The sequence below is a fragment of the Scophthalmus maximus genome, chromosome 5 (assembly GCF_022379125.1).
Source record: "Scophthalmus maximus strain ysfricsl-2021 chromosome 5, ASM2237912v1, whole genome shotgun sequence".
NCBI lineage: Eukaryota > Metazoa > Chordata > Actinopteri > Pleuronectiformes > Scophthalmidae > Scophthalmus > Scophthalmus maximus.
Genome location: NC_061519.1, coordinates 3238519 through 3264469, shown reverse-complemented (window position 1 = coordinate 3264469; position 25951 = coordinate 3238519). Strand labels below are relative to the sequence as shown.

At 42.8% G+C, this 25951-nt stretch overlaps 1 protein-coding gene across 2 annotated transcripts in view; it reads left to right on the top strand.

The window, feature by feature from the left end:
* Positions 1 to 25951, top strand: part of LOC118311133 (hippocalcin-like protein 1) — a 40548-nt gene that overhangs the window by 3480 nt on the left and 11117 nt on the right. Inside the window, exon 1 of one of the 2 annotated variants that reach the window (XM_035634702.2) lies at positions 23929 to 24121. The exons of the other annotated variant lie outside the window; for it this stretch is intronic. The gene's annotated coding sequence lies outside the window, so the exon portion shown is untranslated. Of the gene's footprint in view, positions 1 to 23928; positions 24122 to 25951 lie in introns of those variants that run through there. 2 annotated transcript variants of the gene reach the window in all.

The following is a 25951-nucleotide window of genomic DNA, read 5'->3' as shown; positions in this document are numbered from 1 at the left end:
GGCCCGCACGTCGGTGCCGTATGCACGGAACACATATGAGCACTCAGCCCCGAGAGGGTCACTTTGAATTATGGCCCCCGTCTTTGCCGTGTGAACGCAGGTCAGCGGCGGATCATGGGATACCTAACACAGACGCTCCAGTTCTCTTCTTGCAGAGAAACAATTCATTACCGAAACCTCGGTGCAGAGCCTCGGTGGCCCTGACGTCTTCCGGCAGCATGATGGATGTTGGAGGCCAGTGGTATTTTTTCAGAGGGACAACTCGTCGAATGGCGTTGTGGAGAGAAAAAGCGCTTTAGGAGAGAGAAAGAGATGCTCAGTGTAAAAGGTCTCGGTGGTCTGGTGGCATAATGCAGTAATGGGGAGGAAATGGTTCTGGTTATCCTTTATCAGAGTTACGTTGTGTTTTGTCTTTAGCACTCTGTTGTTAATAGCGAAATTGTGAGTGGCCCATTTTCCCCGTGAACCATTATCACCATGATTGTGAAGATAATGACTATTAGGCATCGATTCGCTCGATACAAAACACTATGCCCATCCCATAAAAGACAGCCATGGCTGTACGTTCACATACACAAAAATGTCCTATATGGTTCATCTTTTCTTACAGTCGACACTTTTATTTGTACACAATCAGACTTCAACTCAGAATCAAGTTGAACTCTGTTATTGTGTTTGGCACTGACAGCGGTCCTATGTCTGGTTCCAAAGCCCTTCAGAACTGTTGATATAATACAACTGAAGTCAAAGTAAAAAAAAAACCATATAAAACTTTTAAGCAGCCTTTTCGGATGTGACAATGCCAACACATGGGGATTCAGACATTTATAAGCCGAGCAAATTGGGGCACAGATATGTCCACATCTAGCCCGTAAACGCAGAAAAACGTAAACGATGTCTCGAACAGGAGCCCGAAAAGTAACCCCGACGACATCACAATTACGTCACCAGGGGTTATTTCTCAAACCTGCCCCTCCAGAACCGCGGACGACATTATGCAACTGTATTTAGCTCGACCTCATTCGCGAGCAAACGGAAACTTGCGTGGAGTGCCGCTCTGACGGGCGACAGCAGACGTGCTTGATCTTACCCAGGAGGCAATGCAGAGGAAGAAAGAAGAAGAAGAAGAAGAAGAAGAAAGAAAGTCACATGAAATAATTGCACATTATTGATCCCACAACCAGTGAGGATGAACAGACTCAAAGAGTGATGTTTTGTGGTGAGCCTTCTTTTCTGTGTGGCCGTGTTTTCATAAGTAGGGGAGTGGGGTGGGAGGGGGCGTGGCCTGCATTGGTTGACACGAGGTCTGTGGCCTTCCGCCCTATAATAATCTGCCCTGATCCCACTGGGGAGGGGGCGTGTCCCGGCCGTCAGACATGCAGTCTGATAATGCTGGTGATGAGGCCGAGGGAGCAGCTGCTCAGCTGGAGGCGGACGGCTGGAAGCAACCCACAGCGCGACCCCCCCCCTAGAAATCGAATATCTTTCGCCGATCAATCTGAGCTGACGTATAGCGCGGGGGGGGGGGGAACACGAGCTGACGTACGTCAAAAAGCTCAGTCGGTGGTGATTATGAGTTGGATCCCTGTCAGAGAATCGCCAGTGCGTGAATTCACCCGGGGGAACAGTGGTTGGGATGAATGCATCTCTCCCAAAGAGACATGAAGCTTCAGCAACATTATTGTTCAAGTCCCGTGTTGGGGGAAGGTCCAGTTGGAGTGTCTCCTGTGGATCCTATCAAAAGACACCGGCATGTGTTTTGTTATCATAAAGCATAAAAACGAATTAATTAGAAGACTGAAGAGCACCAGAAATGAGCGGTGGGTTCAAACAAGAGAAAGAAAATGGAATTAAAGTAAAAAAGTAACTTCTGATTGGAGATTTTTTTTTTTCCCGGTAACTGACAGCAATTCTGCGAGTTCACCTCCTGTCCTCCGCTCTCTCCTTTCCTCTCCTCGAGCCATTGGGAGGCTGAGAGAGCAGCCAATTACTCCCAGAGCTTGGCATGTGGTTGTGCTAATGAAGTCGGCGCAGTGTGTGTGTGTGTGTGTTTAAGCATACAGTAAAAGGGCCAACAGCTCTCAACTGATAAGGCGTGGCGGAGAACGCACACTCGCTGCACACTTTGCCAATACCTCTGTTAAGATCACATCTCAAAGCAGCCTCTTCCTCTTTGGCCCTTTCTGCCGTCCAGAGCTGCTCTGACGAGACGAGCAAGGCGAGCAGCGCCCCGCCGTAGCCAGACTAATACGGAAATGCGTATTAGTCTGGGAACCTCTCGGTTCGTTTTTTCGATTTTTTCCAAGAGGCGTCGAAGCGAAATGCCTCCGTGAGCAAATTGGATAGACGTAAAACCAGTGAGAGCAACGAATCATGTGACGTCTGTTGAGCTGAGATGCCTGTGATGATGATTCCACAATGTCTGTGAACCAGTGTTGCCGTTTTTGTGGGACAAATTTTGAAGACAAATTTCTGGTACTTTCAGCCAAATGCTCGCTCATCAGCGGCAGCCATCTTGGTTGTCTGGACAGGCACGATCTCTGCCGGATGGAAATCACATCCCAATGGAGGGGATCCGGCCCGTGTTCTGGCAGAGCAAATGAAATAAGCTCCCAGAATTCGCACGTCTGGGTCCCAGGCTAGCGCTTGACCAGTCAAAACTAAAAAAAAATAGACGTCCATTGGAATGATAACAAAGTGGACGCGATATCGCTCCTCACGTCTCAGAATAGCTTACAGTCCCAAAAAAAAGAAGCTATGATTCCAGTTTGCATCAATCTGGTAATTTATTATCTGGCAGGTTATTGTCTCTCGACGCCGTAGCTTCAAGTCACTGCATCCATCTTTTCTGTCATTTTTGTGGGGCATGTCCGTGGGTGAAGCATAGGGCAGCAGCATTTTATGGGGATGTTGGCGCATGTGAGCATTGTGAATAATCCTGGAATCTTCAAAGGTTTTTGCTCATGTGTAAGGTTTCCTATTGCCACATAGCCAACGTTATAGGACCAACAGCTGTTAACTTACCAATCTAGTACCAAGTTCAGCATGAAACTTCACTCCGTCCGTCACCAGCAGCTGTCTCTTGGAAAGTCACGCCAACGTTGACCTGCTCCCGAACGCTAAAGCCATGTTTGGCCGCAGAGAAAACCTAGATGACGATGCTTGTAATGAGGGGTTCTCGCCATAGCCACGAGTGTGCCTGTCTTCGATTTCAGTGTCCAGAGTTCTCAGATCAGTTGTGACATTGCACGTTACATTGCTATGCACAATGTGTCCTCCCGAAGCATGAAGAGATAGTCGCAGCAGGTAAATGAGCAAATCAGTCTGACATCCAATCGTCTCCGTGCAAGATCTGCAGCAAGTTTGAGAAAAGACGGCACAGATTTTGTTGCACCGGTTTTGGGCTAAGCAGGTTGTAAAAGTCGCTGCACTGCCACCTCTCATTTCTCTCTCGGACCAAGAGGATATTTCTCGACCTCCATCTCCTTTCTACGCATCTCTCCCACTCATTCGTCACATCTCTTCCTGTCGCTCCGTCCTTCTTTCGGTACGTTTATTAGCGCGGCCCAAATTAAAAAGGGCTCCCTGAAAAGTGCAGGAGTACATTAATTAGTCCCTTTACTCCGAAAAGCTGTCAAGGAAGCATTACACAAAAAATATTTTCTGTTCTCATGGCTCTCCCCTGACTCTCGACGACTACTCCATGGGGCCTGTCTCTCGATTTAGATTCCCCGCTCACCCCCGAGCAGAATGTGGGGAATTTGATGGAATGATAACCAGCAGCTGTGTCTCTACCGCAGCGGCATGAATAGAAAGAGAGTGCTGGGCGTAGTGCCTGTATATTTTTATGTTTCTAATGTAAGGATGGAGTTGTAATGTCACAGAGAGCGGAGTGGGTTAAAAGGGTCCGGGTGAAAAAATTAGAACCCGTTTCGTACCGTGACAGCATTAATTAAGCTCAGCATCCCCCGCTGCCAGCCTCTCGCAGGCCGCTCTGGGCAATAACAGAGGGCCAATCAGAAATAGAAACAAATCGATCTGGCGCCGGCTGGCTTGGGGGCATTTACAAGCAGCCGTAATGACTGCAGACTCATCTCTCCGGCCGCTGGTGCAATCACGCAGCAACCTTTTTTTCCCTCTCCCGCGGAGCTGGGAGCAGATAGAGCGGCGTTATTCTGTGGAGTGCTGCACTGGGCGCAAGCGGGATGCTCACGCTGATGTCAACTGCTGACGTCCGGGGGACCCGCTCGGGTAGCGGCACCTAAATGACCAAATGCTCCAGCAGACAAATAAATGGTACTTCAAGGTGCAAACAAAGACAAAAGGTATTCGTTCTTGCATTCAGCATTTCTGACCAATACGCATCCGGTGCATCCTTTTAGTCCAACAAAACATGTTTAATTCATTTTCTCATCCTGTGAAGGGCCCCCCTCCCCGTACTTTTTTTTAAGAGAATTTTTAACGGCACTGATTATGTCCACGCTTTCCCGCTGACAGGCTTCTTCTTCCTCTGCAACATTTCTTTTTGCCACCGCCCGCTGCTGGTTAGGGGAACAGTGTGAAATATGAATGTGTATTGCAGCACGGCATATGCTTGCATTTGCTGATTTTAGGTTTCGTGTAACTAAAAAAAGCATTTTCATTTTTGATTATCCTATCAATCAGTTTCTAGAGTCCCAATAGCCTTCAGCCGCCTTGTTTTGTTTGCCCAAAAAGTCCAAAACCCAAATATGTTCATTCCCCTTCAAGAAATCAAGAATATTGAAGTGGGAACTGAACAATGTTGTTTATTTTTAAACTTGATTTATCGTTTGGCAAAGTAGTGGGGGAAATAAGCAATTGAGTTGATGTATATCAAGTGATTGAATAATCATTGAAGTTCTAGCAGGTCCTATCGTATATTGCTGTGCTTCACATTTCATTTGATTCTGGTTTAATCTTTAAACTGCATTATTTGTGTGGGTTTTTTTTTTTTTTGCCTTTTGATTTTCCTGTCTGTTGTACTTGGGGCACCCATGCAAAAGAGAGTGAAATGCTCTCGTCGGACCAGCCTGAATAATTACTGACTGAGTGATGAGTGTGAATATGAAAGAGCTCCCTTTTGCACACTTGATGGCACGCAAACATAAGAGGCACATGTCACGTGTAGATATTTAGCCTTATAGAAATCTAGGCGTCCTGCGACTCCTGAATCGCGTCTTTGAAGAGTTCACAAATATTGATTGGCGACTGCAGATGAAGGGAGTTGATCAGTTAATTTGATAGGAACATACATGTAATTTCTCTTCTGTGGAGCCGTTTGTACTCTGGCAGAGCAGTTATACGTGATAGGATGGTTCAACGTAGCTAATAGGGGAGCGTCCTCAATTTGAGACTCACCGGGCCTCGCTCCCTCAAAGGTCGGCACTGTCAAGGCAAATTTGCAAGTTGGCCGCGGATCTTGTAAATCTGAGTTTAGTCAGACTTGAATATATAGATATATCTATATAGATATATCTATAGATAATACAGGAAATATGCATTTTTTGGTCAAAAGGGCTGTTGTGACCAGGCGTCAGTAAATCACTTTCTCAGATGTACTATATTCTATTTCAGCACCCATAAGCAATTATCATTTCAAGGTCAATTATTGTATTCACTTGCTGATATGTATCTTTAAAAATCTGATATCATTGGTCCTAGTATCTGTGTGACAATGATCAAATGATTAGGATTAGAGCTGCAACAGTTAATCGATTAATCGTTTACTAAATTAATCGCAGACTATTTTGATAATCGATTAATCGGTTCCAGTAGTTTTTATGAAAAAAAAGGAAAAATTCTCTGATTTCATTTTCTTAAATGTGAATACTTTCTGGTTTCTTTGCTCCTCTGTGACAGCAAACTAAATATCTTTGGTGCCCGGACAAAACAAAACATCATCTTGGTTGTTCTGGGAAACACGATCGTCATTTTTCACAATTTTACGACATTTTATGGACCAAACAACTAATCGATTAGTCAAGAAAATAATCGATAATGAAAATAATTGTTAGTTGCAGCCCTAAATAGGATTACTCTACACTCAACACAGTTTTAGTTTTTGTCAGAATGTCAGAATCCTGGACCCCCAAACTCCTTTCCCCCGTATTTCTCACAGCCCTGGGATAAGCATGTTGTTTGTCAGCTGTAAACAACCCCCCCGTCACGATGGATCCTGAGCAGAATACTTCACAGTCGAGTAGACTTGGTCTTCAACGCAGGGCGAGCGAGGCGTACCGGGGCTGTCACTGAGTGATCAGAGTGCCGTGTTGCTGTGCAAGCTGTGACTCCCCGTGGTGGAGATGTGAGTCGTATGCGTGTGGTTGCTCACACGGGAACCAGAGACAGGGGGGAGGGATCAAATGAAGAAAAAGAGAGGGGTGGAGCAAAAGGAAAGACGAAAGAGACAAACAAATCAAGGAAGGGAGCTGCAAGGAGAATATTCGCTCAACGGGTTAGGGTTAGTAAAGCTTATTGATTTCAAGTAAAGAACCAGGGCTGCGACTGAACTGTGTCTGTTCTGTATAACTTCACATTAATAGATTAATCTGTTGATTATTCTCGATTAATCGATTATTTGTTTGGTCCGTAGAATGTCATAAAATGGTGGAAAATGTCAATTGTGTTTCCCAAACTTCAAGATGATGTTTTGTTTTGTCCTCACACCAAAGATATTTAGTTTACTGTCATAGAAGAATAAAAGAAACCAGAAATTCACAACCGATACACATAACCGATTAATCAATTATCAAAATAGTTGGCGATTTATTTAGTAATCAATTACTAATCAATTAATCGATGAACTTTTGCAGCTCTATTAAGAACCATGATTCTGCTGACGCGATCTACCTATATCCTATTTCACGTGTTGTGACGCACAAATGGGAATTTGCAAAAATATACAAATAACTCGACACAAACTTAAAGCTATAAATCCAGCTACCCCGCTGTTTGATTTCATCAGAAGTATTGTTTTTTGTAAAATAATTTGTGCCTTGAATATTTTTGATGTTGTATTTTAGCCTTGAATGAAAGAAAAAAAAGAAAACAGGCTGTTGTATATTTTAAGGGTTATGATACTGTGATGTACTGGACAATTGTACATGGACACGGTCCAAAGGATCTACACAAGCTTCACACCGTTTTTGATCCTGAACTGTTCATTGATAAATAATGTGTTTATTCATATTTAATTTGGTCATGAATATTTGAATGAATATATCTTCATCAAAATTAATTCAAATTCATTTCACAAGTTTCCAATTAGATCTCAGATGAGTTCTGGTTCAGACTAAAGCTGAAGGTTACATCTATGGAGGAAACAACAGAGTCCTAAGGACAGACCCTTGAGGAACCCCACTGGGCATCTTCACTGAGAATGACTAACTTGCCAGTGGCTACATTGGATGAATCAATATTGTAAATCACAATAAAACCACTTTGAGCCATAGATAGATGCCAACATGGTGTTCAATTTGTCCCAGTGAAAAAAGAATAATTAACGGTTTCGAATGGATCAAATAGAACTATGGAACTCCAAAAATATAAAAGGGAATGTTGTAAAATGTTGCCGTCTATTGTTTTGTCAAATGTGCGGTCAAAAGGCAATTAAATGTAATAGTTAAAATACATAATAAACACAAATAATGATATAATACTTGCTGAATTAAACTTTATAATGGAAGATCATGATTTCCTGGAGGTCTTGTGTATTGTGTTTGATACACATTTTTCTAAGGATTTGCTCGAGATTTTATGTTGAACAGGTTAATTATGCAGTTCACCGCTAACATAAGAAAACACAGTTGGTATTCATCATTGCTGTGACAGAATTTGTTATCACCTAGGTGTAGTAAAGAATCACACTTCCAGCAGTTGCGACTCACAGCTCCACGTTTAAGGTTGAGAAACCGGGGGGGGGGGGGGGGGGGGGGGGGGGGTTGAGATTCTTTGCCTGGTGTCAAGCAGACTGATGTGTGAACTTCCCAGCAAAGGCTCGCTGGAGATAAGAAGGGGGAATGTAGAGCAGGAGCATCAGAGTTGTCTGAACGGATGATCTTTCCGTCGTAGCCCAGAGCGAGCCCTGCGTGCCAGTATACTGCATACATCCATCACGCGGCTCGCGGGCCACTGCCGGCGCGACATGATCCCATTTGAAGGGGAGGTTCTCGCTGAGTTGGCTTTTTGCCCTTCCTGAGAAACGTCAAAGTGTGCTGGTATTTATGGACAACCTTTTTTGTTCCAGTGTACGAAGTGGGAAAGCATTGTGAAAGCTCGGATATGGCGAGGTGATATGGCATTTTCCCGTCACCCCTCATGACCCCCTCGCTGAAGCGCGGGATGCTGGTTGTTTCCCAAGCTTTTCTCACCTCCCCACACCATCCTTCACAGCGTGCCTTTGGCCTTATTTGGAGATTTAAGGAGCCTTTTTCCATATGTTGTAGACACAGACGTAACGTTCCTCCATTTCCGCCGCTGTCTGACATTTTTCCTTCAATAACAGACTGGGTTGGACACGGCAAAGCCCCCATTTGAACAGTCATCGACTATGTAAGATCAAATCTTCCCAGGACAGACAGAAGTCACACGGAACAAGCGAGGCTGAGTAAGTTAGATTACGGTTGTGAGAACGCGAAGTGGAGAGTAAATCCCCTTTATGTAAGTATATTAGAGAGCAATGTCCTTTGCCTTATTTTAATGTGATGACTTTTAGGGCAAGAGCCCCCCCCCCACCCCACTCTCTCTATTTTTCTAACCACACACACCACTTCTGCTGGAGGGACACACGTCAGAGCCCCAATCTGCAGCGCCAATCGCTCAGTGTGCCGCACCAAAGAGATTTGCAAATCTTCCCAGGACAAATTTTGGATTATCTGAAGACAACAGGATTTCATGCACAGAGCCACAAAAGGGCACGTCACGACGAATAGTAAATGTGTCGATGTAGAGCCATATGGCAAACACTCGCCCACGGTTCACCTACACACATGCGGTCTGCAAACAGAAATGCGGCCAACAATGTAGTTATTTTTATAGCCTCATTCAATACCTTTGTCATATGAGTCACATTTTCAAAAAAGGACGTGCGACCGTCCGCGTGTTGGATGTGCGGTGGGATATGTGGGATTGACAGCCGCCCCGTGGCATCTTTTTCAATACACAGGGTGATTAAGCAATGTGATGGGTGGGAATTTTGAGATTGCTTTTAGCAATGAAAAGTGCTTTTTATTATTATAAAAAAAAAGAAAAAAAAAAGAAGAGAGCAAGATACGGAGGAACAAGGTGTCGGAGAACGAAGCGATAGAGAAAAAGTGAGAACCTGGAGGGTCACAACCTTGTCACCAGTGTGTGACAGCAAGCAGCTGAAAAAGACTGAGGCCCCTGCCTCTCCCATCTGCCGTCAACACCCCACCACAAATCAGCTCCACACGATCAGCGCCTTCTCCTTTGTTTTCATATACCATAGCGTCAATTTATTTATCCTCTATAATGCTTTGTTTCTCATTTTTTGCATATTTTTCACCCTTTTGTTTATCACCTGGATCTTCCTCGTTGCTTGTTCATCATAACATTTTTTTTAAAGTTCAGTTCATTAAATCAAAAGCTTTGGCAAAGTCACTGTTAAACACAACAAAATCCACTTACATACATTTCTGGGAACAAAGTGAAGGAAAGAATGACAGTCTATGAGTTATTATTTGGTTTATGTAATGTGATATCAGACCTACGTCAGAGGAGGAGCCACCTTGAAGAAGACACTTTGTTGTCTTTCCTAAATCTATTACTAATTTAATTACTGTGTAAAGTACTTTCTAAGTTAGTTCTCCTAGTTCCAGATTTTTGATTTATTCAATCCGGTTGTGCCAATAAAACATTTTTTTTTTTTACTGAAGCAATGTCTTCAGTAATATTCTTTGAAAACAAACATCATTAGTTGTAACATAACTTCGATGGGGACCAAACTGTTCTGTATATTAAACACAGAAGAATAGTTTGACAGTTTGGGAAATACACTGAGAGCCGCTTCCCACTTCACTCTGTGCTGTGAAGTGAACAAGCATATTTAATTATAAAGTGTTAATACATTGTAATCCCACAGGCAGGCCATTGCTTTATAAGTTTTTTTCTGATTTAGTTGTAAAAATTGAGAGAAATGTGCAATATCACTATCTCAAATGCCAACATTTCCTCATGAATCCTAACTCTTTTTTTTACTTTAAAGCTACAGTGTGTAATTTTTAGAAGAACTTATTCACAAAAAATGAATGTATTGTCCACAACAATGTGTTCATATATGTATAATCACCAGCAACAAAGATCCAATGTTTTTCTCGTCAACTCTGAATGAGTTAAATATAGTTACATGAGGTGGACCTGACCTCCGCGTGAGTCGCCATGTTTGCTACGTCGTGTTGAACACGGTATTTGCACATATTCCACAATATTTCACATTGAATTCCCAGCGCTGCCGGGAAACCGGGAATGGAATTAGCGGTGCGCCACCATAAGTGTCCCCTGTCGGGTGCTCGATTGGTTTTTGAGATAATTTGTCATTTTTAATTAAGTGTCAATGTTTTTTTCCATATTATTCTTTTTTATATTTTAAATTTAATGGTAAGCCAACAGTAATTTGGTGAGGTCAGTAACACCATTAGCACGAGTAGATCACAGAGCTGATACAACAAGTTACTGCTCCTCAGAGGTTCATATTTTTTCCTTAATCTTTGGTCTAATCAAATATAAGTGATGTCAAAATTTGAAACCAAATCCTAGGCGGTGCCACAGCTAACTTTTTTCAAACTACTAATTTCTCATAATATAAGAATCCTTGACCTGGATAAGCAAATAATGGCCTCCAGCAACGGAGGATGCAAGTTGATGCTGGGAGAATAATTACCACCTCATCTTAGGGAGTGTTGTGTCTCAATTTTGTGTCTTTTTGTGACTGGGTGCAGAGTGCCGCATGCTTCTCTGGGACATTACACTTCCGAAAGCCTCGAAAGCCCTTCCAATCTGGAGGCGTGTCTCAGCAAGGGATGTACCTTTTTTTAGAGTCCTTTGAGGGGCTCCAAAACAGAACTGTAACCCTTTAAGCACTTAAAATGCATGTGGGACAATTCTCTTCCCAGGCAACGTGATACTGTCGGCAAGTTGAAAGAGGAAATGTTTCATTCAGTGTCCTGTTTAACTCGCCCTTGCAAAATCGTGTACACTTGGGCTACAACTAAATCAAAGCCGTAAGCTTTTCAAACTGTCCAAGCTGCTCACATTCAAAGAATAAGATTTCTCTCCTCATGCATTCATGTTTGTACGTCCATAAACTTTAGCGCTGTAGATAATGGGAATGAAGCTGGAGTGCGAGCATGTCATGTGTTGGAGACTTAATCCTCCCCTTTCTTGTCTAAGCGGCCAGGCAGATTGAACCAGGACACAGCGACTGCACTCGGGACTCCCAGCACTGCACGATGCTTGTGAACCCACTTTTGGGTACTTTAGTAAGAATGGAAAAGGGCCGGAGGGCCTGGTTCTAGCAGCCCCGCTGCCAGTTTGCGGTGGCCAAAAGCAGGACAGAAAGATCCAGAGCAACGGCACCAGGGGAGCGAAGGCAGGCCCACGGCATTTAGTGAAGATCAAGGGCTGGTAAAAAAAAAAACAACAAACTGACATCGGAGAAGGTTTGCGGGGAAGGCAGATGGAAAGAGTAGGGACGAAAAGAAAAAGGAGAGGCTAAATGAGACGACAGGGAAGACGGGTGTTGTATGTCAGCAGATCAATTGCAGCTAAGGATTGAACTATATTAGGATTCTCCTTCGACTCCGCAGCAGAAATAGCTGCACTCGTGACCCCTGAGGGGATCTGTGGACACTAGATTTGTTTAGGGGTCAGTTTCGCAATGACAATTATATCTCCGTTGTGAATATTGGAATACTATTTTGGTCTGGGAATAGACAAATTGGCTTTTATGTGAAAACAGAAACCGCTGTCAAGCTGAAATGGAGAATTGTAAGACGTCTGACCTCTTACTAAAGCTTAGTTTCATATAGTCAGTGTTTCTGTCTTACCTCGAAGCAGCTCTACATATTTTCTGCTGAGCAACGTCGACCCCTGCAGCCACATGTGGTAATTCATTCTGGGCTCCGAGTCAGAGTGGGGAAGTAGTTTTCGCGTACAGAAAACAAAACATATGATTCGCCGATTGCTTGACTCTGATTGGGCACTGAATTTCATGGCATTGCCAATTTCCAGCCAAGTCCCATCCAGTTCAAACAAACAACCCCCCCCCCCCAAAAAAAGAATACAAAAATGTATCATGTGAAATCATCAAAATTCTTCTAACTGTGGTATGCAGTTATGTTTGGTATGTTTGTGCAGGATTCCACTCCTGTTATTTGAAGCTGGTAGACCTTTACGATGTGTTCACACGGGACGTGGCGTGGAATTGTTTTTGTTTGGTTGCGGGAACATGTCCTTATTCACGCCATTCCAGCGAAGAATGCAAATATTTGGCCCTTCGTCCTTCCACTATCTCTGACAAACTTCCTCTGAACACACACACACACACACACACACACACACACACACACACACACACACACACACACACACACACACACACACACACACACACACACACACACACACACACACACACACACACACACACACACACACACACACACACACACACACAGTTGAATGTATAAAAGGCAGACAGGAATGACGAATAGGAAAGCCACACATCGATTGTGCAAAAGGGAAGTCTAGCGACTTGAGTGAGTGGAGCGGCTGACGCAAATTCTAGTACGTCTACTCGTTATTCGCATCTCGCCACTAATAATTTGCGTCGCGTTCGGTGCGAACACACCATTAAAATCAGAGCTACGGGTGTTAAAGGGATAGTTCAGTGATTTTGAAGTGGGGTTTTATGAGTTACTTATGCATAGTTAATATGTTACCTTATGGAGATGGTGATCAGCGATGTCATTTTACGGAGTTTGGAGGAGAAGTGGAAGTAGCGTAAGTCTGAGTCCCACTGTTGCAGAAGGGACCACGGAAAAAAGTCTTTTTCGCCGCATCTTTAAATGCCTACCTGAAAAAAAATATCCGTTCAATTGTACACTAAAGGACGTATTTTTTTCACTGCTTCAGTTTTCCTCCAGACAGCCGTTTAAGTTTGCACATCCTTTATTAAACAATTGAACGGATATATATATATTTTTAGGCTACTTCCACTTCTCCTCCAAACTCTGTTAAATGACATCGCTGATCACCATCACCATAAGGTATCATATTAACTATGCATAAGTAACTCATAAAACCCCACTCCAAAATCACTGAACTATCCCTTTAAGAGTCAGAAGCTTTCAGCTTTGTAGCTCCCATCACTGGTGACTGCAAACACCATTAAGTCAGCGTAGGTGTGATACACAGCATTTTACTGGACTGGTAAAAATATTATTGAAGGACGGCAACATCCACAAACTGTCGGAATATCTGTAAATATGTGCGACTGAGCCGTCGATAGTCCTCGGTTCATCCGCAGGATTACCCTGATAGCTCTAGTTTTGTATGGCTGCGAGCATGGACTGAAGTTTGGTCATTATTTTTGGGGCCTGCGATGGCTGAAGGCCATCAGGATGTATGGATATATCATAGCGTCCACACAATGTGTAAGATTATTATTTCAGGAACTGAGCTAACGTGTGGCTGTGTCTCACCCTGTGGGAGTGAGGCTGCTGCTATATACATATATATATACATATATATATATATATATATATATATATGTATATATATGTATATATATATATTATATATAAAATAGGCCGTCCGGGTGGAGGGCCACGATTCGGCCTGTCAGCAGCTGAGTCTCCTGTCTTCAGTTCACTCAGTGTGCAGCAGGCACCATGGATTTTCATATATTATTATGCGCAGGCCCTGGGCTGGAATTACACTCTCGCTTAAGGTCGCAGTGCTGCACTGAGCAGACTCCATGATGAAATTAAGGCGGAGAGAGGAAGAGGAAAAGTGATTTTATTTACCCATCAGTCTTGTTTCCCCTTGTTCTGTTTAAATTTGTATCGCCTGCACTCTCCTTTCTTTCTCCTTCATGTGCTTCTCTCATTCCTCTACATTTGCTAAATCCAACCTAACCAACGAACACTTTCCACCTGTGCACATATGGCGAAATCCGCAATAGCTACAGCTCGATTCCCGTTGATGCACCAACTGTGCCGACACTCGCAGCCGTCCCCTTGAACCTGGTCTTTCCCACACACAAGCACATGGCGCGCTACAGTCGCGCAAAGCGAGCTTAGAGCCCGCTCCTCTGCCGCGAACGCACCGACAGATGCGTCGCTGACCTGAGCCGTATGTCTATAGCGAACACGAGCCTTTTTTCTCAAAGCGACGGCTCCGACTGTTCTCCGGCACCTAACCACGCGCTTGAGTTTCAGCCTACGCTGAATGTGTTTACAGCGATCAAACTGAAATCAACAAAAATATGAGGCTTTGATTTGCGGCCCACACTGCTCACCTTGCTCCAATACTCGGCGCGTTATCCATCCGCATGCATTATATCGCTCGTATAAACACAGGGAGGTGCCTGTGAAGGGTTGTGCTGACTATTTAGTGTCCAGCTCCTAAAGGGGAAAATGTGCTTGAATGCATTTCACTTTTAACTTTGACTCGGCAAAAAGAAGAATTTCATTCGCTACCATTACATGTAAATGTCCAGTATAATTTAGCATTCATATGCACTAATGTCTCTCATATGTGCAGTGAGAAGGGATCAGCGGAGCAGATTAGGTTCAAGATTGAACTGCTTAATAAATGTAATGAAATTGTCTTCCAGTGCCAAGAAAGCTATTATCATAAATTACCCTTTTCTCCTTCGAAGTCTATAGGAATACATTTACCTGCCTAACCTTAGGGCCCTGAAACTGTCCCAGATTGTGTAGCGGCGAACCAATATGTCTACTTGGTGTTGCTCACACAGCTTGAAGTTCGCATTCACATAATCAAGATCGTTTCTCCAGGATGAAAGACTGTACTTATCGTCTGCGTGGCCCAGATAGAAATAGCATTGCTCTCCGATGGACATGTGAGCCTCCTCCCAGGTGGAGGTGTAAGTTCCTGAAAGATGTCTGCTGCTGCTGTTCCACGGAGCCAGAAGGAAGTGTTTGTTTAAGCTCTATCAAAATAATTGTACGTGTGTTTACATATATAGTGCTGCATTCATCATTCCATTAGTCATTTATGTAATATTTAAAAGCTTCTTAAGATTTAGTATTGGATGTGCTGCCAGTAGATGGTGTAAATTGACTTTCCCACAGTATTACCCAACCACGTAAGGTGAATTTGTTAAAGCTAAATTTCTGGCTGGTGGGTGGAGGTGGTGAGGACATTTAATCAACCTTAATCAGGCCAGTTTTCAGAATGCCCACTAGGGGCAGTATTTTGGTCCTTATTTTCAATCTATTAAAACCCCTTATAAACCAAAGACCCAGATTGGATTTCTCATTTGGGCAGTGTTGTAGTGTTAGTAATAGGCCATGATAATATATTGATAGATATTAATACTATAACAATATTCACTCGTGCAAGCACAGATGGACCCAGGCCACAAATGCACTTTGCAGTTTGCTTGCACGTGTGAAGATCTTTACCTGTACATTGAAATGAATTCAAACTTCATGACTCCGACTTTTAGACTGTCAGACAAACAAGATATTTGGTCATTTTGGTCTCTAGGAGACTGTGGTCGCCGCAATTTTTATTTATTTTTTGACGCATTGCAGACAAACAACAACTGGCCGTTGAATTTATCGATAATTAAATTACTGTTAAGTTCCGTTGCAGCCCTAATGGACTTGTAGGTTTTCTTTGAGTGCACTCAAGACAGTGGCTATCTAATATTCAGTGGGTTCATTGGAGGAGAATGCATATTCATGCAAACAGGAAAGAGTAAATGCTTTTGCAGGTATTTGAATTTGAATATAGTGATATCTGGAGTTTTCCCCATTAATTATTTCACCACGGTCCCATTAAAAAAAGATTGCTTTGCCCTAAGTCTTCATTCTGCGGTCTGTTTTTCTCAGACCGTAGAATGAAGACTTGTCTCTCATCCGCTATTTCTGAAGTGAATGCCACATAAGCCTTTTAAGCCTTTGCCTGGTGCACTTCCGTGACCTTAAATGTTTCGTCACATCACATCCTTCTCGCTCTTTCTCGCTTTCAGTTCTTCTCAAATCATCAGTGGCAGTACGCTTTACAAATGAGTCATTTTAAATGAAAGTAGGAAGATTTGAAACCACACAGTGGTGTAAGGTTTGTGTGTGTGCATATACCTCTGTGAATACACGAGTATGTGTGCCCTCCCTCTTTGACAAAGAGCTATTATCAGAATTTGGACATGCTCTGAAAACTCTCTGAGTGCAGCAGGAGAGAGAGAGAGAGCTCCACACCGAGGACCAGCCCTCATTCTTATTTTTAACCACTCCATTAATGTCTTTTCCTTCAATAACTCTCCGTATCTCCATCAATCCCTCCACACTTGTACCTCCTCGCCCCCTAAGCTTTGATCTCTATTTTTCACTCAGTGCCTCTTCTTAAGAGGGAAACACATGGATTTTGAGACTTGAATTGATTTTTGTTGACAAATCCCTTTCCCAGACTAACAAAGGCAGTAAGGGCACAAAATGGAGCAGACGGGGTATTGAAGAACAGGGTGGATGGGGAAAGTAGTCCATAAGTAGCCTGGAGTCGCCAGACTAATGCTCATATGCATGTTAGTCTGGGACCTCTCAGTTTGTTTTTCGATTTCCAAGAGGCGTTACCAACGGACGCAGACCAAAATGCCTCCGGCCTCAATTGGACAGACCTTCAACCAGTGCGAGCAACGAATCATGTGACGTCTGTTGAGCAATGCAAACATGTCAACAGACCAGAGCAGAGAAGAGACGCCTGTGATGTTGATTCCACAATGTCTGAACCGGTGTTGAAGATTTTGATAAAATATCGGGTACTTTAGGTCAAATGCTCATTCATCGGCGGCAGCCATCTTGGTTGTTTGCAAAAGTCGCTTCTCTCCGCGTCACGGTGCAAACCCCGCCCATTATCAGACAATCAGTTTTGATTGGACCGACAAGTTTTCTGCCGTTGGGAAATCACTTTCCAACTGGAGGGGATCCTTACCTTGTGCTCTTTACTGTAGTGGTTGAATTTCATACTGTATTTGAATTTCATACATCAGCATTGTTTTCTTACAAAGCAGGCAAGTGTTTTCACTGTTGACAGTTTTTACCGAAGATCCCCACCTCAGGGTCTGGTCATTTGTCATTGTTGTCACATTTGATATTTCATTGCGCGGATGATTCATTGATTAACTTATCATTTGCAGATTAATTGATAATGGAAATAATTGGTTGGTTGGCTTGCATCCATGACCTAATTTTGGTTTATCCAGTTGGCAACGGTGGAGTGTGGTGTAGTGCAGATGGGATAAGTGGATATGTAAAGGATGGACGTCATCATCATTGCATCATGGCCCGATAAAAATTGCTCGTCTTTGGGCATCACTCTAGAGAGAGAGCGAGAGAGAGGACAGACAATGCAGGGCCATTACTGCTCTCCAGGGTGTGACAGAGATAACAGATAGGTCATCAGGACGGAAGTTTCTGTCAAAGAGAAGCAAATTGTTGGGTAGAAATTATGAGAAATTGAGAGACGAAGAGGAGGAGGAAAAATACAGAAAAGAAATATGGATGAAAGGTATAAGCGTCTCAGGCAGCCTCTGAGATTGCTGCGCTTTGCGAAGACGCAAACGGGAGACTGAAAACACTTGAGCGATGAAGGAAAAAAACACAATGGAGCCAGTCAGCTCTGACTGCTTTATTCTAGGGCCGTATACCACTTCAACGCCCCCGTCTTCCATTCTCTGCAGTCCACTCTCTTTATTTTCTTTCCCTCTCTCCATCCCTCTTCCTCCCTAATGACTGAGCTGTTGGCAGGCAATACGAAGGCGGCATTTTCACGTCGTGTGACCACATTAAAGAGTCAACAAAAAGAGTCAGGCTCGCTAAAATGTTAAACTGGACTTTGGACTCTCTGAATCCCTTTTAAAACGCTCTTTTTTTAACATTCCCCCTGCCTCTTTTCCAATCTCCCTCACTCCATCTCGATTTTCCACCTCATTCTTACACTTTCAGTTTTTTTTTATGTACTGTCACTGGCCCTTTTATTAAAAAAACTGATTGGCCGGCCAGAGTCGTCCACCTCTGTGATGATGCCTGGTACCCACCTGTCCACAGAAAGTGAATGTTTTTAATACTTTTTTATGACACATGGCTGCCCAGAGAAGTCATCCCGTGTGGGAGGATCTAACTCAACAGCCTGTAAAATGTGCCGTGAAACCTGCTTCAATCGTCCTCAAGGAGAAGCTGAAAACCAAATCAAAAGAATGAAATTACATCTGCTGATGTGCTCTCAGGTGCGTCTAAGGGTTCCTGGGCAATAAAATGGCCTGAAAAAAAAATCCAATTATAATGTTGGCAAAAAATATACTACTACTACTACCAATACTCATTATGGTCTTTCAGTGTTCCATTGCTCTGTGAAGCACTTTGTAAACTTTATCTTTAAAAGTGCTGTATACTCATTTAAGTTATTATTACTATCAAAAACTGTAGGGGGGAGCTAACACATACCAGAAGAGTGTGTCTATTCGACACTAAAATGAAAATTGCATCTACTCACAGTTAAACTCAAAGAGTAAAAGTTTTATTGCAGTCAGGAAAATGTTATGTTATTCCTGACTTTCAAATTCATCCCTAAGTGTTTCCCAAGTCAGCACACACTAAGCACAATACTGCCTCCTGGTATCATCTGTCTGTGGATCGAACAATTACATTTGCAACCTTGAAACGGGATCTTGTGATTGTCAAACTGCATTCTCATAATGTGGTTAAATCACCTGTTTTATTCCTTTTTTTGAAAGACGATTTTCTGATTTTCTCTCACCTAAGCCCCATTTCTCTCTATGATCATATGTGCGGGGTTACATAATTTACCCGCATGGCTTTGTCTCTCCCCTCTCTTTGTCTTCCTCTCCTCCCTTTTCTCTTTGCAAGGCTCATCGACTGGGAGGTTAGTGACCAGCTTAGTAGCTCTGGAACAGATGTTCAAGGGGCCCAGAGTCTGTAAAATGTATGTTGACGTACGACGGGGGTGGACAACAATATCTAACGAGCACTGGGCATCTATACTGTAGAGATGGATTATTTTCTTATGACACAGGATGGAGGGATGAACAATAAAGACGTGGTTAAAAGGGATTGGAACTGGGGTTTGGATTTTTGGGGCCGCAGGGGATTAAAACAACCGTGGCTGGTGACGACACAAAACTGTTTTATGTGCTGTGATTCCCAGACCAACGGGGAGGCTTCGGAGTGAGCTTTCACAGGTCACAGCTGGGTCGAAGAAATTTAAAAAAAAATCCTAGGGGGAGGGGAGGGAGAGAGAGTGGCGACCAGAGTGAAAAGGTCAGTGTGTTGGAATAGGATTTGTCGTGTGGGTGTGGAGACTGCATGCTGCCTGTCGGTCAGTTTACACTGTCACTTTGCTGTGATTTGGTCCCCAAGGGCCTTGTCGAACCTGTAGAGATGATCTAACACCTCCCCCGTTTAAAAGGCACATAACCCCATAGTAGCTAATTATATTACCAGTCAACCTAGAAACAACACTGAACAGGCACGGTAAATATCTTTAATGATGAAAGAGCTATTTCATTGGATGTTCTGGTGAATTCTGTATGCTAGCTTGTTAACTAGCGGGGCATTCCATGTAGCTATATGCTAAGTTTGGAGTAGCAGTGGCTGCTCTGTTTAAATCATAAAAAAAAAGTTTATGCCAGCAACTAACGGTTTGTTTTCATGGGAAGCTAACACATTTGCACCATTTCGGGCAGGGCTTCCGTGCGATTGTGGCACTTTTGGAAGATTTGGAGTGCGGCCTGGAACTTCAGAGTCTTTTCCGAGACTTTGTACATGTCCATGATGATAAATCCAACATTGAATGACTTTTATGATAATCGTTATCCCATTTTCCAAGACGTAAAATGCTACTGTTGTTGTTAGCGGACTTCTTGCTGTCCATTTTGGATCTTTGACCAATCAGAGGCTTTGTTACAGACTTGTACCAATCAGATGCTGTGTTGTCGACTGGTCGGAAAAAAATATGATTTTACACTGAAAACAGGACCTCTCACTCCTCCTGTCTACTCATACTACTACCACTGACACTCCTCTGTGTCACTGCAGACAGGAACTGCTTTGCAAAATTTCACAAGTGGCTTTTTGAGTTGAAAAATCAAAGGACTTATTTTTAGAAAAAGAGAGAGAGAAATAAATTTTTGATTTGCATTAGTAAGAATGTTTTGGATTGTTTTATCTTATAACCATGGCTTCAAAGAACAGCTCTCAAGAGCGAAAAATCTTGTTTGGTGTGTCATTATGATGAATGTCTGTGAGATTCAATTTCCGTTTGGTCTTTATGGTCATATAACTAGTTATACATTCATGTGATATCACTGGGGCATACATATTCTGATATCCTAGGTTGTCCTTAAAAAAAAAGATGGGTATAACCTGACTGTACATTACAGGGTTGAGGTTTGACAAGCATTATTACACGAGGTGACGCATCGGATCAAAATAGAAAAATAATGGCTTAGGGTTCAGGGCGGAGAAATCCATGGTGGAAAAAAGCATGCATCACTCACCAACAGTGTTTAGGCAACAATCACCAAAACAAAACAAATTTGCTTTACAAAAAGAGCCATCGAAATTCTGCATAATTATACTCACAAACTTTTTTCATATTAGACGTGTTGTTATCCAGAGCTTTCAGCCATAATGACATGGTCATCACATTTGCAGATGGCGTTTGGTCAGTTGTCATGTGGCTCAAACTGTTGCTCAAGCCGTTTTTTTTTTTATCAAGTACTAGTGTCAGTTACATCATTGAACCTTATTATTGTTATTAATATCTCCTATGAGGTGAACGCAGAGAGAACATACAGCACATTTAATGGAAATGTTACTTTTGTTAACATTGTTGGACAGGCAGCTAATGATGGGACAATAGTTTAATTATGTTACCGCAAAGATTCCATTATCTGTGTGTGATCCCAGTGAGGGGATTCATTTTCACTCCCTTCATCAGTTTCTGTGTTTTAGGATAAAATGTATTCCATCTCCAATTCAAAGCTTATTTACCTAATAAGACACAGTGTTGCAGTAGCCGGGGCCAGGTTACTCCTTCCTGTAGAAACGCACCAAATGGAATTAGTTTCTTGGTCCGATTGTTTTAATGTGGCCACCAGCCCACACACTGGCCCCCCCCCCCCCCCCCCCCCCCCGCCAGACACACACACACACACACACACACACACACACAGTTTGCTTTATGGCTGTGTTCTCCGTCTGATAATTGGACAGCGTTGGCAGCGATTATTAATTCCTTCAGGTACAAAAAAACATGTGCATCAGCGCGTGTATGACGGGTGTGTGTGTGTTTGTTTTCCAATCTGAGGCACAGTGGTGCACTCCGTACATTCTCAGCCCGCTCAACTAAAGCACACAAATTACCTGCTGATTTCACATACAGCTTTCAGCACAGCAGACTTCGCTCAATAACTCCTCGAGGATAAATTAATTTGAGTCCGTATTTGTTCTTAGTTTGTGCACATGGCGGAAGACTGACCCATTAAGCTGAAGGGGGCTTAGGGGTATTTGAAGTCAGGAAAAATAGAAAAACAACTACAACTACACAGTATTGCAATATATTGAAAGGAAAATAAATTTGGTTAAAAACCAAAAGGAATTGGACGTCTAGCAAACCATACATAGGCAGAATTTGGACATAAGGTGCTTATGCCAGATGGGAATTACATTGTTTCCTTACACGCAGCATTCACCAGTCCCCAAGCAGAGAGGAGGAAATCACAGTTGATGGCTCTCCCTTCTGTAGCGTGGGAATTGGCTGCAATCATTACTGTCAGTGTACAAGCATTTACTCTAATGCCTTCAAGATGAGGGACTTAATATGAGTCTAATATCATTAGCCTGAGTAAAGAGACGATCAGGCGCATGGGTTTTGTCTCCGTGTACATGAAAAACTCTCACCAATAAACACCTGCAACACACATATTCTTTGACATTTCGCAAGTACACACACACACACACACACACACACACACACACACACACACACACACACACACACACACACACACACACACACACACACACACACACACACACACACACACACACACACACACACACACACACACACACACACACACACACACAGGCTAATTAGATCCCTAACACAAAGTAGCAAATTAACATGTACAAGTTATATGATCCTATTTTTTCACACAAAGTTGTTTCACTATATTAACCGGGTCATATTAGCATGTGTCAGCCATAGTGTCTCATATGTACATTTTTCCAAATAATACATATGATACATTATATACATTTACCTTCAAAATCGATTCATTGAATACATCTTTTACTGGATGATGTACATGATGATTCTTAATGTATTTTATACATGACTTAATCACGGAAGAGTAAAACTTATAGGCAATAAAGTTGCAACTAAGTGAACTCAGTTTCTCTGGAGTTTTGCTGCAGGTTTACTTGGTGAGATTTGATCAGTAACTCATAAGGCTACTGTTAGCGACTGAAGCTACATTTCAGCGATAAATTGTGGACCTGTAATCTGTAATTACCCCTTATGGCCACAGTGGGCACTGTTTAGCAAGATTTACAGGAGCTAGGTATTTCGCGTAGAGCTGAATTTGACCAGGGTTCGAGACAACCAGCCGGTATGCACCTCTACATTCACTACTGTCAAATCAAAAGAAAAAAAAAACGTGCATGAATTGTTAACCTAACAGAAGAGTTAAGTACTTTCAACTTCTAAACTTAGGGAGGATTGCTGTGATTTTTAAATTTGAATGGTTTTACCCCACATGCACAATTATGTATTACAAATGCCTAAAAATATATATTATCAAATCATGAATCCTATCAATTGCCAGTTGAAGTTTTTATGACATCCTTCGGGTGTCATACTAATTTAGGGCCCTCGTGGCCACCAGAAAGCTTGATTATTTTTATTTTATTGATTCACATGTTATGTTATCTAAGTGACAATCATACAAAAACGCAATCTTATGTTAACGTGGCTGGCAAGCAAATACTGGTTTAATCAATTCCCCTCTGTCAGAGGTCACGTTAATGCTCATGCATGCAATGTCACAATAGGGACAATACAACCACAGATGGTCAGTCATTCAATGGAAAAGGCAGTAGCATATAAAGATGAAGGCAATGTCACAGAAAAGGACATCTCCCTCTGGTGCAGAGAAAAGATGGGGGGGGGGCAATGCTCGGGCCACATATAGGCTAGGGCCGGCTCTGGATGTAGCGGTCAATGGCTCCTGAGGCGGGCTGCCAGTCAGAGGTCTGGTCTGGCCATTTTAGAGTTATTAAATAACCACGATCTCTACGAGGAAGAGTGATTCAGCACTCTCCCCATCACTGTGAGCCTACAGTCAGTAATAACACACATGAACAGAAAGAATAGTTCAATGTTTCCCCACAGTACATTATACAACAGAAGTCCATCTTCGAATCCACACAAAATAACATTCCCCAAAACCCTTGAGTCTCTCTCTCAGTCCGTATGTACAAGTCTATCTCACAGAAAACGGCGTTGTAAGCCGTGGGGTTTGTTTGGTCGCCAGAAAATCAGCTGGAGTGATACCTCCTGTTCCTATTAGCATCTGTGTGAACCGGCAACCGGCGTTACCTCCAGTTCCCGGAAGACAACGCGCAGACTCCGGCGACGAGTAGTCCGGGGCACCGTGGACGTGACCGCGACCGCTGGAAGAGGTGGCGTGAGATGTGGTTTAGATGTATCCGGAATATTGAACGGCGGTGATTCCAAGATACTCGACCGGCGGTTGTATGAGCTCAGCTACAACGGGACGTTCTCACCTCTTCCTCCGAGTGTTCGCTGGAAGGTACGCGCCATCTTTTTTTTGAAAACCAGCCAGCCATCAGGCTAGCAGGGTCAGCGTCACGAGGGGCGCGTCCTCGAAAGGGCAGGTCCAGAGCCGTTGAGAGAGAGAGTAGCGACAACTCCGTTCACTCCTATGGACCTTCTTCTTTTTTTTTTTTTCCAGGAATGGCGGATCACGGAGCCTCTCAATAGTTCACGGAAGTGAGCAGCATCGCATTAGAGTAGCAGAATGGAGTCAATGGACCGTCTATGTTGAGACGTTTAAATAATCAGATTGTATATTATCAGCACATCTGAATCAAATCAACGTGTGAAATATAGAATAAAATATAACCAAATTTCATTTTTAAAAACGTATTCACCAACTACATAGGCATGTCTGTCTTCTATATGGTATATCGATTCATTTATTGACTACTAATTAGCCAAAATTGCAGCTATGTCATTCTGAATAATAGTTAATAATTGCGCCAAACTATCCCGGGAATTATCTGAACTCTACATGAGTAATGTGATGCACAAGCATTTTGAAATTCCGTTGTCGCTACTCCCTCGCTCTCAACGGCTCTGGGCAGGTGGCTACACTATACATTAGGGCTGCAACTAACGATAATTTTCATTATCGATCTGTCGATAATTGTCTCTATTAAATCGATTCGTTGTTTGGTCCATAAAAATGTCATAAAATGGTGAAAAATGTCGGTTGTGTTTCCCAAACCCCAAGATGATGTTTTCTCTTGTCCACACACCAAACATAATTTAGTTTACACTCAAAGAGGAGCAAAGAAACTAGAAAATATAAATATTTAAGAAGCTGAAATCTGAATTTTTACAGATTCTTTCATGAAAACTACTTGAACCGATTAATCTATTATCAAAATAGTCGCTGATTCATTTAGTGATCAATTACTAATCGATTAACTGTTGCAGCTCTACTATACATACTATAACTCTAATGTGATGGAAGATACTTCTCTTTGATAAAGCGTCTGATGTCAGGTGACGAATATGATGCTATATATATATAATATCATGTCATGTCAGCAATCGAGACGAACCGACACTTGGACGAGGCAGAGCTTCGCCAACTCTCCTTCTGAACAAGCTTCTTAGTTATTACTGACCACAAAACTTGCCTGCATGACACTGTCTCATTCAGATGCGGCCCTGTGAAAACTGCTAGTTGGACACTCGAGCTCCACCGACGAGTGTCACCTTCCACCGAGATCATTCATCCTCGCAGCTCACCCAGTTCAGCCACAAGTCTCTGGCTGTAATGATGCTCGAGATTGGCCAGCGGCGGCACACCTGCACACGGGGGCACACCACCATTTACTTCAATGAAAAAACGAATAATCTTTTGTCCATTTCTCCTAGAAAAGTGCAACATTCTGCATCTGCTTTTTTTTTTTTGTCTTTGCTGTCGCCATGGTGCTCGTCAGCGACGACACGCATCAGCTGCGTGTGCGTTGTCTTCGCCCAGATGGAGACCTTAAAGACAATACTGCCAGAAGGGACCATTTTAAGGGCTTGTTAGTCTAATATTTTATGATATTTTTCTTTCTTTGAAGTGAATAATGTCTGAATGCTCTATTTCTGAGATGCTTTTGTTGTATTCATTCATTGGTTTTGTCCCCTTCAAAATGGATTAAAATGTTCTGTCCAGATTTTGTTTCCCCCTCTGTTCCTTAATTCTAACCTCAGCAAACTGGGCGCTGGAAATAGCCTCCCATTTATCATGCAGATATTAGAGTGGTATCGATCTTCTCATTTAACTCTCCGCCAGAAGGCAAATTCCCCAATATGTCTATTAATTATCCTCTTAAAAGCC